The 16,226-nt window shown below is 35.6% G+C and overlaps 1 pseudogene; it reads right to left on the bottom strand.

Moving 5' to 3' along the window:
• Nucleotides 1–8,220: 8,220 nt before the first annotated feature.
• Nucleotides 8,221–14,903, bottom strand: LOC107801364 (uncharacterized; annotated as a pseudogene).
• Between the last annotated feature and the right edge of the window lie 1,323 nt (nt 14,904–16,226).

Here is a 16,226-nt window from a genome sequence, read left to right as displayed (position 1 = left end):
TTTCCATTAATATTTGTCTTAATCTAGCAATTAGTATGTTACGTTTTCTTAATTTTTTGAAAGCTCCTAATTAATTAGGATTTTCTTTCTTTATTTTAGAAACTAATTTTAATAGAAAAATATAGTCATTTTAGGATTGTTCATTAAAAAAATAATAAATGAGATGAGCCTCGCCTAGTAAAATGTATAGATTGCGGGGCCCTCACAAATGTATGTATTAATTACTTAGAACTCGGGATCGGCCGCTTAGCGAAATTCACGGCTTTTTCCAAAAATAACCACGCGCTAGTCGTTTTAGGCACGCATTCTAATAATTTTACCTTCTTAAACTCGGGTGTGCATTTCATGCGACCCAAATCCAAATCCCAAAACATTGAATAAAATTTGTTCCGGATTGCGGGTGCATTTCATGTGACGCAATCCAAAGACATATTTTAAACGATGTTCACATTCTTAAAAAAAAAATTATAATAATAAAAGCGGCTAAAGAGTTAAAACTTGCACATGAGCTCATAATTATATAAAATCATATAAACAAGCCGAATATGACAGTTGAGCGACCGTGCTAGAACCACGGAACTCGGGAATGCCTAATACCTTCTCCCGGGTTAACAGAATTCCTTATCCGGATTTCTGGTTCGCGGACTGTAATACAAAGTCATTCTTTTCCTCGATTCGGGATTAAATTGGTGACTTGGGACACCATAAAAATCTTCCAAGTGGCGACTCTGAATTAAATAAACAAATCCCATTTTGATTGTCCTTTAATTGGAAAAACTCCCTCTGCGCCCATGAGGCGCGGGCCAAAAGGAGGTGTGACAAGTATAACACAAGTTTGGTGAAAAGAGGTATCCCCAACAGTTTTTCGGGGAAAGGCAAAATGAGTTTTAAGAGAGGTAGTCTTCGAAGAAAGAAGCTAACAAAACAAAGAAAAAAATTAAAAAAAAAAGAAAGAAAAAAAGAGAGAAAAACCAGTTTTGCAAAAGGAAACAGTTTGCAGAGGAATGAAACATCCTACTTAAAGGAAGCAGTTTTGGAAGGAGTAAGATAACATATTTTTACTCAGCAGAGTTATCCTCAGCAGTGATTATCCCCAGCAATGGTACTCAGCGGTTTGCAGTGTTATCCCCAGCAGATCATCGAGATGAAGAAGCATCCTCGACAGATTTTCGACCAAGTTCCAAGAGGGTCGGACAACACAGAGTGGGGAAGGAAGAAAAGGAAAATTCATCCCCAGCAAAATAATCCCCAGCAAGTTTTGATAGCGTAATGAAACACTAAGTGGGGAAGGGAGAAAGGGAAAAACCATCCCCAGCAGGAGTGTCACGATCACTCACCATGTTTTAAAACTAACAAATTTTCTTTGATTTGAAGCAAGAAAAGGAAAACTTATTAATGGAGAAAAACATGCCACAAGGAAAAGCACCAAAACTGGGGCAGAAAATTTTCTGCCATTGACGAAAATTTTCTCGGAGGAACGAGGAAATCAATTCAAGTTTTAAGAGATAGCAAGACAACACGATTTTTTGAAAAACAGCCGGAGATAAGACAATTTCAAGTTTTGAGGATATTTTGGGTTCATCCGCCCTCGAATAGGATATTTTGTATTCATCAACCCTCGAATAGGATATTTTGGGTTCATCCGCCCTCGAATAGGATATTTTGGGTTCATCCGCCCTCGAATAGGATATTTTGGGTTCATCCGCCCTCGAATAGGATATTTTGGGTTCATCCGCCCTCGAATATGATATTTTGGGTTCATCCGCCCTCGAATAGGATATTTTGGGTTCATCCGCCCTCGAATAGGATATTTTGGGTTCGTCCGCCCTCGAATAGGATATTTTGGGTTCGTCCGCCCTCGAATAGGATATTTTGGGTTCGTCCGCCCTCGAATAGGATATTTTGGGTTCGTCCGCCCTCGAATAGGATATTTTGGGTTCGTCCGCCCTCGAATAGGATATTTTGGGTTCGTCCGCCCTCGAATAGGATATTTTGGGTTCGTCCGCCCTCGAATAGGATATTTTGGGTTCGTCCGCCCTCGAATAGGATATTTTGGGTTCGTCCGCCCTCGAATAGGATATTTTGGGTTCGTCCGCCCTCGAATAGGATATTTTGGGTTCGTCCGCCCTCGAATAGGATATTTTGGGTTCGTCCGCCCTCGAATAGGATATTTTGGGTCTGTCCGCCCTCGAAAAGGATATGATGGGTCTGTTCGCCCTCGAACAGGATATGATGGGTCTATCCGCCCTCGAACAGGATATGATGGGTCTATCCGCCCTCGAACAGGATATGATGGGTCTATCCGCCCTCGAACAGGATATGATGGGTCATTGCCAAAATATATATTTTCATAAATCATTGCCAAATGCATTTTATTTTCGAAGTTACTGATGAAAATTAGGCGTCCACCTGTATAACAAGGGAATACATTTCATGTCTTTACCAATTAGGCGCCCACCTGTATAACAAGGGAATACATTTCATGTCTTTACCAATTAGGCACCCACCTGTATAACAAGGGAATACTTTTCATGTCTTTACCAATTAGGCGCCCACCTGTATAACAAGGGAATACATTTCATGTCTTTACCAATTAGGCGCTCACCTGTATAACAAGGGAATACTTTTCATGTCTTTACCAATTAGGCGCCCACCTGTATGACAAGAGGAATACTTTTCATGTTTTTAGATAGATAGGCGCCCACCTGTATAACAAGAGGAATACTTTTCATGTTTTTAGATAGATAGGTGCCCACCTGTATAACGAGAGGAATACTTTTCATGTTTTTAGATAAATAGGCATCCACCTGTATAACGAGAGGAATACTTTCATGTTTTAGATAAATAGGTGCCCACCTGTATAACGAGAGGAATACCTTCATGTTTTTAGATAGATAGGCGCCCACCTGTATAACGAGAGGAATACTTTCATGTTTTAGATAAATAGGCGCCCACCTGTATAACGAGAGGAATACTTTCATGTTTTTAGATAGATAGGCGCCCACCTGTATAACGAGAGGAATACTTTTCATGTTTTTAGATAAATAGGCGCCCACCTGTATAACGAGAGGAATACCTTCATATTTTTAGATAGATAGGCGCTCACCTGTATAACGAGAGGAATACTTTCATGTTTTTAGATAGATAGGCGCCCACCTGTATAACGAGAGGAATACTTTTCATGCTTTTAGAAAAATTTCAGTCCTTACATTTCAGGTCTTGAAACCAGCAACTCACCGGAAAGCAGAAGGTTGCAACAAGAGGTCCCAGCGCAAATTCAAGCGCATGAGTCAAAAGGAAGAAAAGACGCATTTTGAAAGAAGCGGCATGTGAACATTAAATTATGCCCAGCATAACAAATTTGATGAAGAAAGTCGTATCCCCAGAGGAACCACCTAAAAGCTTAATGAAGGAAGCCATATCCCCAGCGGATCGAACCAGACAGTGAGAATTGGTATTCAGAGAAGCAAGAGGCCGGTGTCATCCCCGTCAGTTCTCGGAAGAAAGAAGCACCGGAATAGACGCAAGCCGACGAGAAAGCAAGGTATCAAGAACAAATGGAAGATAGATGGGATCTTGTAATCCGTAGTCTAGCCTAGCTTCTTGATTTTTCTTTTAAGCACGGTGTAATAAGGAGATCGGTAAGCAGTAATAACAGCATGCAACAGCAGTAACATTGCAGTCCCATGGTAGTCCCAGCTACCAAAACTTCCCGAACTACATTAACCTGATTCCCTTCTAGCCAGGGATATGTAGGAAACCTTTGAAGCAAAGGTTCGGTTAAATCTTTTTCAAAAAAAAAAATGCTTCACACGGAGTACTCAGATGGGCAAAAATCGTTAACTTTATCTTTGCACGAAAACTCTTCGTGTTTTCGGACAAAGAGGGGCAGCTGTAAGCACGTGATTTTTGCCCTTTGAAAGAATTACTCCCAAAAAAAATTCAAAATAAAACGATTTTCCTTTGTGTGCAATTTTGAGAATTTTCGCGGCATTTTAGGATAATTATTTGTATTTGTCCATGCATGTTTATTTGTTAAATTAATAAAAAATAAAAAAAATATGTCGCATTTGCATTTAGGATTTAATTCTACAATTAGGAGTAATTAAGTTTGTTTTACAAGAATGAAAATTACAAAAATATGCATCGTTTGTAATTTTTTTAGCATTCAATATCAAATTGTGCAATTTTGTTTTAATGGGTGTTTAATTTTGTGTGATAAATGTTGCTAGAGATTAGTTAGTATTTTTGATAAGTTAATTTAGTTTATAACTTAATTTAGAATTTTAGTTTTATTAATTAGAAAGTAAAAGAAAAGAGAGCAAAAAATAAAGAAAAATCGGAATTGGGCCTCTTCCTCAATTTTGAACCTAGGCCCAAAACACCTCTACCCAAACTAAATAACCCCTTATCCAACCCAAAGACCCACCGGGTCGACCCGACCCGGTCCGCCCCATAACCCCAAATGACCTAACCCCTCCTAATCTTCATTTCATTTTCTAAACCTAAACCTAAACCTAAACCCATCCCCCCCCCCCCTCTCTTTCTTTTCACCCTCACCATGAACAACTCCCCCAAGCTCCCCAACCATGGCTGCCTCCTCTTCTCCTTCACCATCTCCAGCTCAAACGCACAGTCCTCACAACCACTGGATCAACACCACGACCACGTCGCACAACCCCGCCATGGACGACCACAAGTTCGTCGACGTGAGATGCTGTTGTGCGCAGTTTCAACGTCTCACGTCCCGTGGTTGCCCTTTTTTACATCTGCTTCACGTCCAAATCACCATGTCTGCTGCTTCTGCTACTTCGTCTTCTTCGTCATTCTCCTCCGCTCACCACTGCCCAAACCACCACCATCGTTTTTGCTTCACCTCCCATGACTGCCTCGTCGAGCATCTGATTCAAAACCAGCTGCACCTGCTACGTTGCTGTTGCCTTCTGCTTCGTCCAGCCTCATTTGATATTCTTTTCGTCCAGCTTCGTCCAGCATCTGCTTCTTCTGCGTTGCTGCTGCCTCGTCAAGCATCTTATTCAAAACCAATTCTCCTCGCAACTGCTTCATTTTTCAAACGACACCAAACGACCATCTTCTTCGATGGTCCGTTCGTGGTCGTCTTCGGCGTCGAATTATTTTGGTGCGATAATTGTTTCCGGGAAGATTTGTTTTCATTCGAGTTCATCGTCGTTCCGATCCGGTGAGTTGGTTTAAGTTTCGTTTCTGTCCGTAATTTGTTTGATATTTTTGGATCTGAAATCAGATATGTTTGATATTAATTTCGTGTTTATCGTTTTGTTATTTTCTTCAGTTTGTTTCATTTTTTCTTGGTTATTTCTATGTAGAAATTGTTAGTTTAATTATAATGTTGTTAGTTTTAAGTTGAAGTTCAATTTGTCAACCTCATGTTCTAGTGTTATTAAATTATAGAATATAGAATGAAAGCAATCTCTCTTTATACAAACTCGATTGCAATTTTCCATTTGCATTAGCCGTAAACTAATAACTAATAAGTTACGTCCTTTTTTTATTTTTATTTATTCTTTTAGCATGTAATTAATTGGGAGATTTTCTTTTATTTTAGAGACGAACTTAATAGAAAAAATGTAGTCACTGTAGGTTTATCCTTTTAAATAAAAATGAGACGAGCCTCGCCAAATAAAACGCACAGATTGTGGGGCCCTCATAAAAATGTATGTGTTAATTACTTAGCACTCGGGATCAGCCGCTTAGCGAACTCCACGGACTTACCCAAAATAATAATACGCTAATCGCTTTAGGCACGCATTTTAATAATCTTACCTTTTTAAACTCGGGTGTGCATTTCATGCGACCCAAATCCAAATCCCAAAACATTGAATAAAAATGTATTCCGGATTGCGGGTGCATTTCATGTGACGCAATCCAAAGACATGTTTTTTAAATGATGTTCACATTCTTTTTAAAAATATAATAATAAAAGCGGTAAAGAGTTAAAACTTGCACATGAACTCATAATTGTATAAAATCAGATAAATAAGCCGAATATGATAGTTGAGTGACCGTGCTAGAACCACGGAACTCGGGAATGCCTAACACCTTCTCCCGGGTTAACAGAATTCCTTATCCAGATTTTTGGTTCGCGGACTGTAATACAGAGTCATTTTTTTCCTCGATTCGGGATTAAATTGGTGACTTGGGACACCCTAAATCTCCCAAGTGGCGACTCTGAAATAAATAAACAAATCCCGTTTCGATTGTCTTTTAATTGGAAAAAACTCCTTCACCCCTCACGCGGGCGAAAAAGGAGGTGTGATAGCGCTTACATCATAAGAATACTGAGGCAAGCGCTTACATCACAAGAATATCGATGTAAGCGCTTACATCATATTTTCATCTCTTTTTTATTTTTCTTTCTTTTGTTTTGTCTACTTTCACATACAGCAACAGGTTTGGTCCTATCAGGGTCTCCCACTCAGCTTCAAATATAAAAACATACACACAAAAAGGTTTATTTGGCCAAACCTCTTGATAAATTTCAGTTAAAATACTACCTAAAGGTTGTCCAACTGAATCTATTAATATTGCTAATGCATGCCAAGCTGATAGTTTCATCTGATCAATAGCATCAAATAGTGCATCTCTAGTAACCTGATAATTAGCAATGTCTTCATTTAGTGAAGCCCTAAGCTCGCTAAATTTCTTTTCTCTTTCCCTTCGTGCAGCCCTTCGATCCCTTAACTTATTTTGTATCGCAACTGGGACATTACGGATGACTTCAGTCTTTGAGTCAGAATAATTAATGGAATAAACGCTGCGACATCGTACCCTTATACGTTCTCCCATTTCTTGAATTTGAGAACTCTCATTTGGACTAATTCGAACGTGTCATTTTTTAGTCATATCTGAAATATGACCAATGAAACAATAAGTAAGGCTACAACATGTCAATGTTATAACATACTACATGCATATTATTTGAACATATTGATGGATTTAAACAATATTTTGAATAGACATTGTAAGCTGAATGAAGCACAAACATCAATATTGGATTTAAAGCTTCATTGGTTGAGAATTAACAGTTATAAAAATTAAACAAAACTTTGCTAAAGCTATTTCGAATGTTACAGGACATCAGAACACATTGTTAAACAAATCGATTGAGCAATTCTGAAAATTAAAGGCAAAATAGGAATTTCATAAGTTTTAGCAATTCAAGACATGTAACCACTCTGTCAAAAAAAGAAACAAACGTATTGTAAATAACAGTTGTGTTGCTAATTCTGTTTATTTACCTAAGAAATATATTATAAGGTAGTATATTAATTACAATATAAGTATTTAGGTACGGAGGCTTATGTAAGTTAGTATATTAATAAGTTGACAACACGAATCTACTTCTACATACGAAATTAAAAAGTGATATAAACATCATACCGCTGTTATCGAGTGAAATTTAGAGAGATGCCGCTATCGAGATTTTCCAGAAATAAATTGTACGTAATATCTTTGGAGTTTATCAGTTTTCGTTTTTCTGTCACTTGTTCTTCTTTTACCGTCTCCTTTTTCATCAGATTTTATAATATCATGGGAAGATAATAGTGTGGAAGTGGGTATGGTGTGTAAGTGGGGAAGATTTGTGGATGGAGTTGTTAAGGAGATGGTTGGAATGTGCATTTGTTGTTACTGTAGGAGTGGCAGAACGTGGGGGTTAAATGGGTAGAGGTTGTGTGGCAGTTTTTTCTGTGGCAATTTCTTTAATTTTTTCCAGCTATTTTTCTGTCTAGTTATTGTTTTGTAGTTAAAAGCAAAGCAGAAACACACAGTTTGATAAAGAAGATTATATACATAACTAAATAGCTAAGGTAGCTACGACTCTTTTAGACTGTCATATATTGTTATGGTGCGATCCTAATGCATTACGCTTTCATTTACAATTTCAAAATTGGATACATGTGAGCAGGATTTAGTGAATTCTTATTCAGGCTTATTTTTTTTTTAGCTGCCGTTGAACTAATTTGAATATAGACTTGGAACTCAACTGTCAGAAACACTTAAACAAAGCATATGGATGAAGTTATATGACTATTTGATCTTGTTGCTCTACTAAATGGATGAAGAAGTTGACTACTGCATTCTCGACTTGTACAGTCACAGTGTCTGGCAAATATCCAACCTTAATCCTCTCCAAATGAAAAGCTAAAAATATGTTGTTCATAACAATTTAACTAATAAAATAACTTATAAGAATGTGTTTGATTTCTCCAACTATTACATATGCAATAAGTAAAGCTGATTTCTGTATTTTAAACACAGTGTTGAGCATAATTTCATATAACCGTGCATTCAAATCTTCTTCGACGACTGTTGCGGCAATAGATATACGTATGTTGGCTGATGTGTTTGCAATATCGATAAACTCGTTATCTTCATTACAGACCTACAAATATAAAAGAATACAAATGACGTTCAGTTTTTAGCATCCAAATTACATAGGGTATTTAAATAGTCTCTTCATCTTAGTTCCATATAAGTGTGCATTCAAATCTTCATGGATCACTGTTGCGGCAATAGATATACTATGTTGGCTGATGAGTTTGCAATATCGATCAACAAATTATCTTCATTAGCGACCTATAAATTTAAAATAATACACATGAGGTTTACTTCGATCATGAAATTGACAGACGGTTCTGTCCAACATGATTGTTGCCTCTGACTGACATTGGGTCAACTAACTGCTGCTGCATACCTGTTGGAACTATGACTGTATTGTTTTTGTCATGAAGTTTGTTTACTGCTGCAACAAATTTTTGGTCAGTACGTGCTGCTCATGCTTCTGTATTATCACATGAATCAATAGAACTGAGGCACCTAAATTGGCCTTCCCAGTTTCAGCTTCTGTCTGCAACATCACAGTTTGTCCCTCTGCAAGCTCCACCAATATTCATGTTTCTCCAACCTGTTTTTCAACAGGTATATTAGGTTAATCTGGAGGTAAATATTTTTTAGGATTAGTATTCAAATTCTTCTGCACTTCCCCTCCATCATCTCCTTTTTGACAACTGTAACCTTAATCTATATTCTCCTCGTCTCCTCTCTTTCTTTCTACTGTTTGTTGCCCTTACCTTTGTTATTTACACTGTGTTATTCCTGGTAATTTTATTTATCAGATGATTCCTCCTCTTCACAAGGACCATCTGGTAATATATCCTCTTCAATAACCTATTCATCTTGTTGGCTCCACCTTGTGTAGCCTTAGTTTGAGCTAGTAGGCAATTAGATACTTCAATAAAACCGATAAGAAATTATTAAGGCTATATTGGAAATATCGCCTTAATTAGCGCTGGTTTTGTATTTTCGATCTTAAGTAACTAAATATAATTTGACGACATGTGGCAAAAGTTGGCTACCATACAAAACTGTAATAAATTTGTATGAAGAAATAATTACACTACATAGATAATATAAAACTTAAGCAACTTGATTTCTTCCAATATGGTTAATGATACATATTTTATAATGTTACTACGATAAATTCTATAAAGTTAAGATTCAGTGTTACAAACCTCGGAAAGGAATCGAGTCATTGATGGTCGCTCCCATATCCACGACGTCTGAAAACCAAAGTTCTGCTCGATCAGGACAAACAGCGAATGGAAAGTGCTTCCTATTATACACTGCACATAGCTACATTAACAATTTGTAAGATAAGACAGTTACTGAAATAAAAAGGAAAAATATAGAAAATGTCGTGCTCTTACTCAAGGGATTAAATACTTGATGCACTTTTACTTCATGTAGAGTACAGCAACTGAAAGTCTACTTAAAGGCCTGCATCTGTTGTTTGCGCTTGTTTCCCTTGATGAGGGTGGTAAGTTAACAAAAACAGATGCATAAATGGATGTGTTTTCGAATGATCCCATGCTGTCCAAGATGATTGTTGGCTTTTACAATTACAATTGCTCTTCTTAGATAATAAGAATTGCTGAAATGCTTTATGTGGAGAATACAATGTTTTATCATCCAAATGACAGAAAAATGAAAGCTGTTAATTTCGGCTATCACAACTAATTAATAAGAAGATATTAAAATGAAAGGTAGAAACTTACGTTTAAATTGAACCGAGATGCATAGTCGAGGAAGCTAAATGACATGCATGCTTTGGATGTTTGTTTCCGGCACATGATCGAGTATTAATAACTTTCACAGCAGCAACTGCCAACACCAACATGTCGTTAGAAGCAATATAATCAATGTGTTTAAAAACAAATAGATAATTTTAAAAATAAAACATATGATCGCAGTTAACCATACCTATTGAAGTTGGCAAGTATTGTTTCTGAAGATTATTTACAATATGGTTTTCCAAAAGACAGATGCATGAGAACAAAAAGTTGGCTAAAAGGTATCAGATTTCCTTTCATTCTCCAAGTAAATTACGGAAAACCTCTTTGTAAACCACATTTATCGCTTCATTTGAAATTTCTCCATCATCGTCATAAACCAAAATTTTTAATCTCTTTATTTTTGTAACCCGTGATCGAGCAACGTAAAGTTGGCCATGTGTGAACACCGGTTTTTTCAAATATAACCCAACATGCGATAAAGATTGTCCTTGACTTTTGTTTATCGTCATTGCAAACGATACAACTATTGGAAATTGTCTTCGTTGGAACTTAAAAGGTATTCTTGCATCAGATGGAGTTAATGACATTCTCGGAATGAAGACCTTTTGTCCAGCCATATTTCCCGATAAAATTTTTGCTTCAATAACCCGATTTCCCAGTCTAGTGATGATTAATCTTGTTCCATTACATAGCCCTGAAGATGGGTCTATATTTCTCAATAACATCACTGGGACACCCACTTTCAAAGTGATAACATGATTTGGAATTCCAGAACACTTAATAGTGGTTAGAAATTCAGGTGTATGTACGTGTTCCAAACCTGTAAAAGCATCGTCTGACATGCAAATTGTGTCGGAACTAAAAAATATTTTTGGTTGACTATTGTTTACCGAAACCATGTATTCGTTGATTGATTCAACCATATCAAGAGTGGGAGCAAGAATTCCTCTTTGTTTCAGGTATGTTATATCACTGCAATGACTTAAAAAATCCGGATAAGTACTTTCCACAATCGCACAAATTGGATCGCAATTATTGATGATAAGATCATCAGGGATGTGAACTTTATCGATACCATCAACAGAATTTCCAATCATACCATCACCTATTACTAAAATCCAATCAGAAAATTGTCTTAGATCATTCAAATGTGAATCCACCTGATTTCCTTCCAACCTCATATTTTTGTTAGCTTTAATACTTGACAGTGATTCCACAAATATGAAGAATTAAGGGTAGCATTAACAATATCTTGTCTAGTACCTTTTGGAATGACTGGAAGTATTTGTCTAAAGTCACCATCAAGAATAACGGTTTTTCCTCCAAATGGACGATCTAAATTGGATGCATCTTTAAATCTAAGAATATCTCTTAGAGTTCTGTCTAGAGCTTCAAAACAATATCTATGCATCATTGGTGCTTCATCCAAAATAATTAACTTTGTTTTGACAATCAATTTTGATAAAGGAGTACCTTGTTTGATATTACATGTTGAATCTTCAGTTGCATTGAGTGGGATTGCAAATCTAGAATGAGTTGTTCGTCCTCCTGGTAACAAAAGAGACGCAATTCGGCTTGATGCAACTGTTAACACAATATATCCTTTACATCTGATGGCAGATGACAAAGTCCTCCAAATAAATGAGTACCTTGTTTGATATCCTTTATCAATTTTGATAAAGGAGTACCTTGTTTGATATTACATGTTGAATCTTCAGTTGCATTGAGTGGGATTGCAAATCTAGAATCAGTTGTTCGTCCTCCTGGTAACAAAAGAGACGCAATTCGGCTTGATGCAACTGTTAACACAATATATCCTTTACATCTGATGGCAGATGACAAAGTCCTCCAAATAAATGTCTTCCCGGTTCCTCCATGACCATATAAAAAGAAAAATCCACCTTTGTCCTCATTAACTGATTTGATAATTCTGACATAGACTAACTTTTGCTCACTTGTCAATTTAACCAATAATTGTTCATGTTCTTTAGACAAAGAGCACCTATTATAACGCAGTTCTTCACATATTAGTCTATTGGTGTTGTCAACTTTTTCTTCATTAAAAACCGGTCTTGGCATTGTTGAAAAATTGTATAACGTTCTTCCGCAACCTTTCAACAAATTTTCCAACTTCTGTAGACAACGATTCTTTAGTTCATCGTTTGTTAGCTCAGCCTCTAAAATAACAAAAGTATATAATTAATTAATTAATCATAAAAATATATAGTTGGCATGACTCATATAAAGATAAGAGCAATATTATTTCCTTTATAAATAGTGAAAGCAAATTAATGTTATTTTACTTAATTGGAAGGCTACATAATTATGTTTCCATAAAAACAATATTAATAATTAATTGGTTATAAGTTGCAAGCGTAAATGTAAATCGTTTATTATAGTAACATTAAATTTTGTATGGAAAAAAAACACCAAAATATTTAAACAATTTTATAATATTAAAATCTTAAGAAGATGGTTGAATTGTATACCTAGATTATCCAATATTCTTCTTTCTTCATGTAAAATATCATCTGATAATAAAATCCATGTTGCCTCCCAAACACATTCTGGTCGTGACATTGAATTGGATAATAGTAACATACCAAATAATTGCCTAAGATATGATGGCATTCCCCAATTACTTGCCTCCTTTATCGCATCTATATACTCTTTGTCATCATCTAATAAACCAAGTGCATAATATGCACCTCTAAAAGTTAATGGTCTTTATTGTTGATTCTGCGTAAATCATCATAACCCTTAGGTCCTTTAACGGCATTCAACAACATTCGAAGGTAATATTGCTCTCCACTTCCAGGGGGTACAAAGAATATTCTCCCTATTGAAAATGCAGAATTTCTTCTTTTTTCCCACTTTTTGAGTTTTTTATTCCACACAAACTTAAGAGGAAGTTCTGCATAAGTTAATTCTCTTGCTTCTTCATATGTATTATTTGCCTCAAACCAGCTTAAAAACTTTGATTCCTTTACACTTGGTCTATTGGCAACATCATCAATTGGATCATTATCAGAGAAAATAATTGTTTGTTCATTTGGTAGATGAAAGGAAAGTCTCTCTACCGAAGGTTCTCTATGCTGAATTGGGAATTTAAAAATTCTCCAAGCAGCTTCACATGGTGATATGTATCGACAATCATAATACATTTTTATTTCATCAATAGCCGATGAGTCTTCCTCATGCACACTTTGAGAAAAAGCTGCTGTCACACGATCATGACCCTTATTAACGTACTTAAATAAGTACTTGATTGACCGAGATTGATTGCACCATTCAATATTTATATGTGTGTCATACTTCAACAATAAATATCTATTGTGTGGCACCACATACCTGTTATCCAATTCAATTTCTTCTTTCTGGATAGTTCTACCATTGTCCCTTCTTTTATATACAGGATATCCATCTTCATCGATTGTGGTATTTTGTACAAACTTCTTTGGAAAGTGTTTTGTACATCTACCATGACGCATGCAAGGAGATGATTTTCTAGCAGAACCGCACGGGCCATGCATCATGAAATTCTTCACGGCCATATAATAATTCGGATCGACCGATTCATCGGGTATTTCTGCTGAAATGATTTGATCTATGTCTCCAACATTTGGATATTTATTATGAAGAAAGAGCAATATGTGTGCATGAGGCAACCCACGCTTTTGGAATTCTATAGTATATATCACTGCAAAAAATAATAATTTGAGATTGGGGTAATTGGTTGTAATTTATATGTTAGACAAAAAGCTTTATTAAATGAGATTACAAATATGATAAGAATTTATTAAAATAGATTAAATATATACCTGATTTAAACGATCCAAAAATTTGTTTCTCTTTCAAATCCTTTATTAAACGATCCAATTTGATTTTGAACACCCTAGATAAAATGTCTGGGCGATCTTCTGGTTGCAAGCCCTTGCTCTTTACAAATCTACTTATTTTAGGCCACTTTGGGTTGCAAGTAAATGTGATGAAGAGATTTGGATATCCATCCCACTTGCAGATTGCCATAGCATCTTGATAGTTTTGAATCATGTATCCTGCACCCCCTGTGAAGCTGGATGAACGAATTACCCGTTTACCTTGAGAGGAAGGATTTATCTCTCCTTGTAAAACTGCATCTTCTAATCCTTTATACATATGAGCTCGCAATTATTTTTGATGAGTTCTGTTATATTTCAACCTAGATGATTCAACCATTGTGAATCCATCGACCAAGAATTGTTGAAATAATCGTCTTGAGTTCACAATTGTTGGTAATTCGCCATTTCTTTCTTGAATTTTGTATGCGAAATATTCACGTATGCTAACAAAATTCCTTCCTCCACTTGATTCATCATTTCCATTTAAAGGAATGTCTTCTCTATAACCATCTTCACCAAATGGAAACAATAAAGGATACTGAAGACCTAAATAGGCAGCATTCAACTCATTTATCCTTTGTAGATGTCCAGATTGTGTTTCAACGATGATGTCTCGGTCACATCTAGATACATCAAAATCTCCCACTACCAAAGCAACAACCTCTGAAATAGTAGGTATGTTGTATCTTCTTCCATCATAGTTCCGTTTTCCTATCAATCTGAGTCTAACATTGGACTGACTATCTTCCTGAATTTTGTCTCTTACCATTCTAAATGACTTTGTCAAAACATTTTGGTCATCAAGCATTTGTTTCAGATCTTGAACAATTTCAGCATGAAGTTGGTTTATTCTATCACCACGACTGCATAAACATAGGTTTTTATAAAATTGGTCTAACTTATGTTTTTGTTAGATTATTCATGGATATATAAATTTGGAATAATTAAATACTAACCCCAGTGCATGAATTCTATTCTGAACTTCCTTTTCTGTGTCGTATATATATAATTGGGTAAACTTGGGAGTGGATCCTTCAGGAGGCAATAAACTCCCGATTTGATGATAGTTTTGTCCAGATAATTTGAATGTTCTTGGCCCCTTTTCCTCCCATTGAGGTAAAAGAAAACATCGAGTTATAACTTCTAATATTATCTCTGAAATGCTTACTTTTTGGACCTAGATAACATTATTTGTTGGTGAATAAAAATTTATTCATATATTTGAAGATACTATTAAAGTATGGTAAAAGTAGACTTTGTTGTTACCTGATCCGAATAATAATTGTTTTAAAATTGTGGGAGGTTCTTTTGGCTTTGGTAAGAGTATCTTTCCATGATTACAACACAAAGAGAACTCTGGTTTTTTTGCTTTGATTTTCTTGTTGATTCTTTCTTCGTACCAAAAGTAAGCACCACAATGTTCACATTCATATGTAGGATCTCATATATCCCAATACTCTATGAATAAAAGAAGCAAATGTAACATTAACGTAAAGGCGTGGTAAGCCGACTTATTGTATATACATATTTTTTTAAAAAAATATGCATACCTTCATTGTCAATAATTCCATATCCAACATCAGGATCTAAATAGTATTAAAATCATATGATATTAGCCATGACAATTGAAAAGGGGGACATGAATGAATAATTGTTTGAGTTAACATAGACATACTTTCATAGTCGTCTTCATCGTCAGTTGCATCATTAATTTCTGCGATTTTTTGCACGTATTATTACGTTAACTAATTACTCACAATACCATTAATTTAAATATTAGTATAAAATTAGTTTATTTGTGTAATTTAATAGCAAAAGAATTTATTTATGAAATACATACCTGCTACATCCCCATCAATATTGACATCGTCAAGTTCTAAAAATAAATCATAATAAAATGTCGTTAGTAAAAATAAACTATTCATTTTATATTACAAATTTTATTAATAATAACAACCTGGCAGTAGGGGTATCTCATTTAAATCAGGTAGAAGAAAATTTGTCTGCACATTTGAAGTTGACAAACCAAATTGCAAATGTTGTTGTGTAGGTAAATTTGGATATTGTGTCTGAGATTGAGACGATGAAACATGTGCACAACTCTCTAAAGTTGTATAATTTAATCGTGGGAAATGTTGACGGTTTGTTATGTATGCTAAAGGTTGTGTTTTCTTTTCTTTTCCAAATCCATCTCCTGTGATAGTAGGAGGACAAATAAATTGAATAAACCATA

This window comes from Nicotiana tabacum, chromosome 20 (genome assembly GCF_000715075.1).
Source record: "Nicotiana tabacum cultivar K326 chromosome 20, ASM71507v2, whole genome shotgun sequence".
In the NCBI taxonomy this organism is placed as follows: Eukaryota; Viridiplantae; Streptophyta; class Magnoliopsida; order Solanales; family Solanaceae; genus Nicotiana; species Nicotiana tabacum.
Note: the sequence above shows the minus strand (reverse complement) of the source record. Positions and strands in the feature narration are given on the sequence as shown.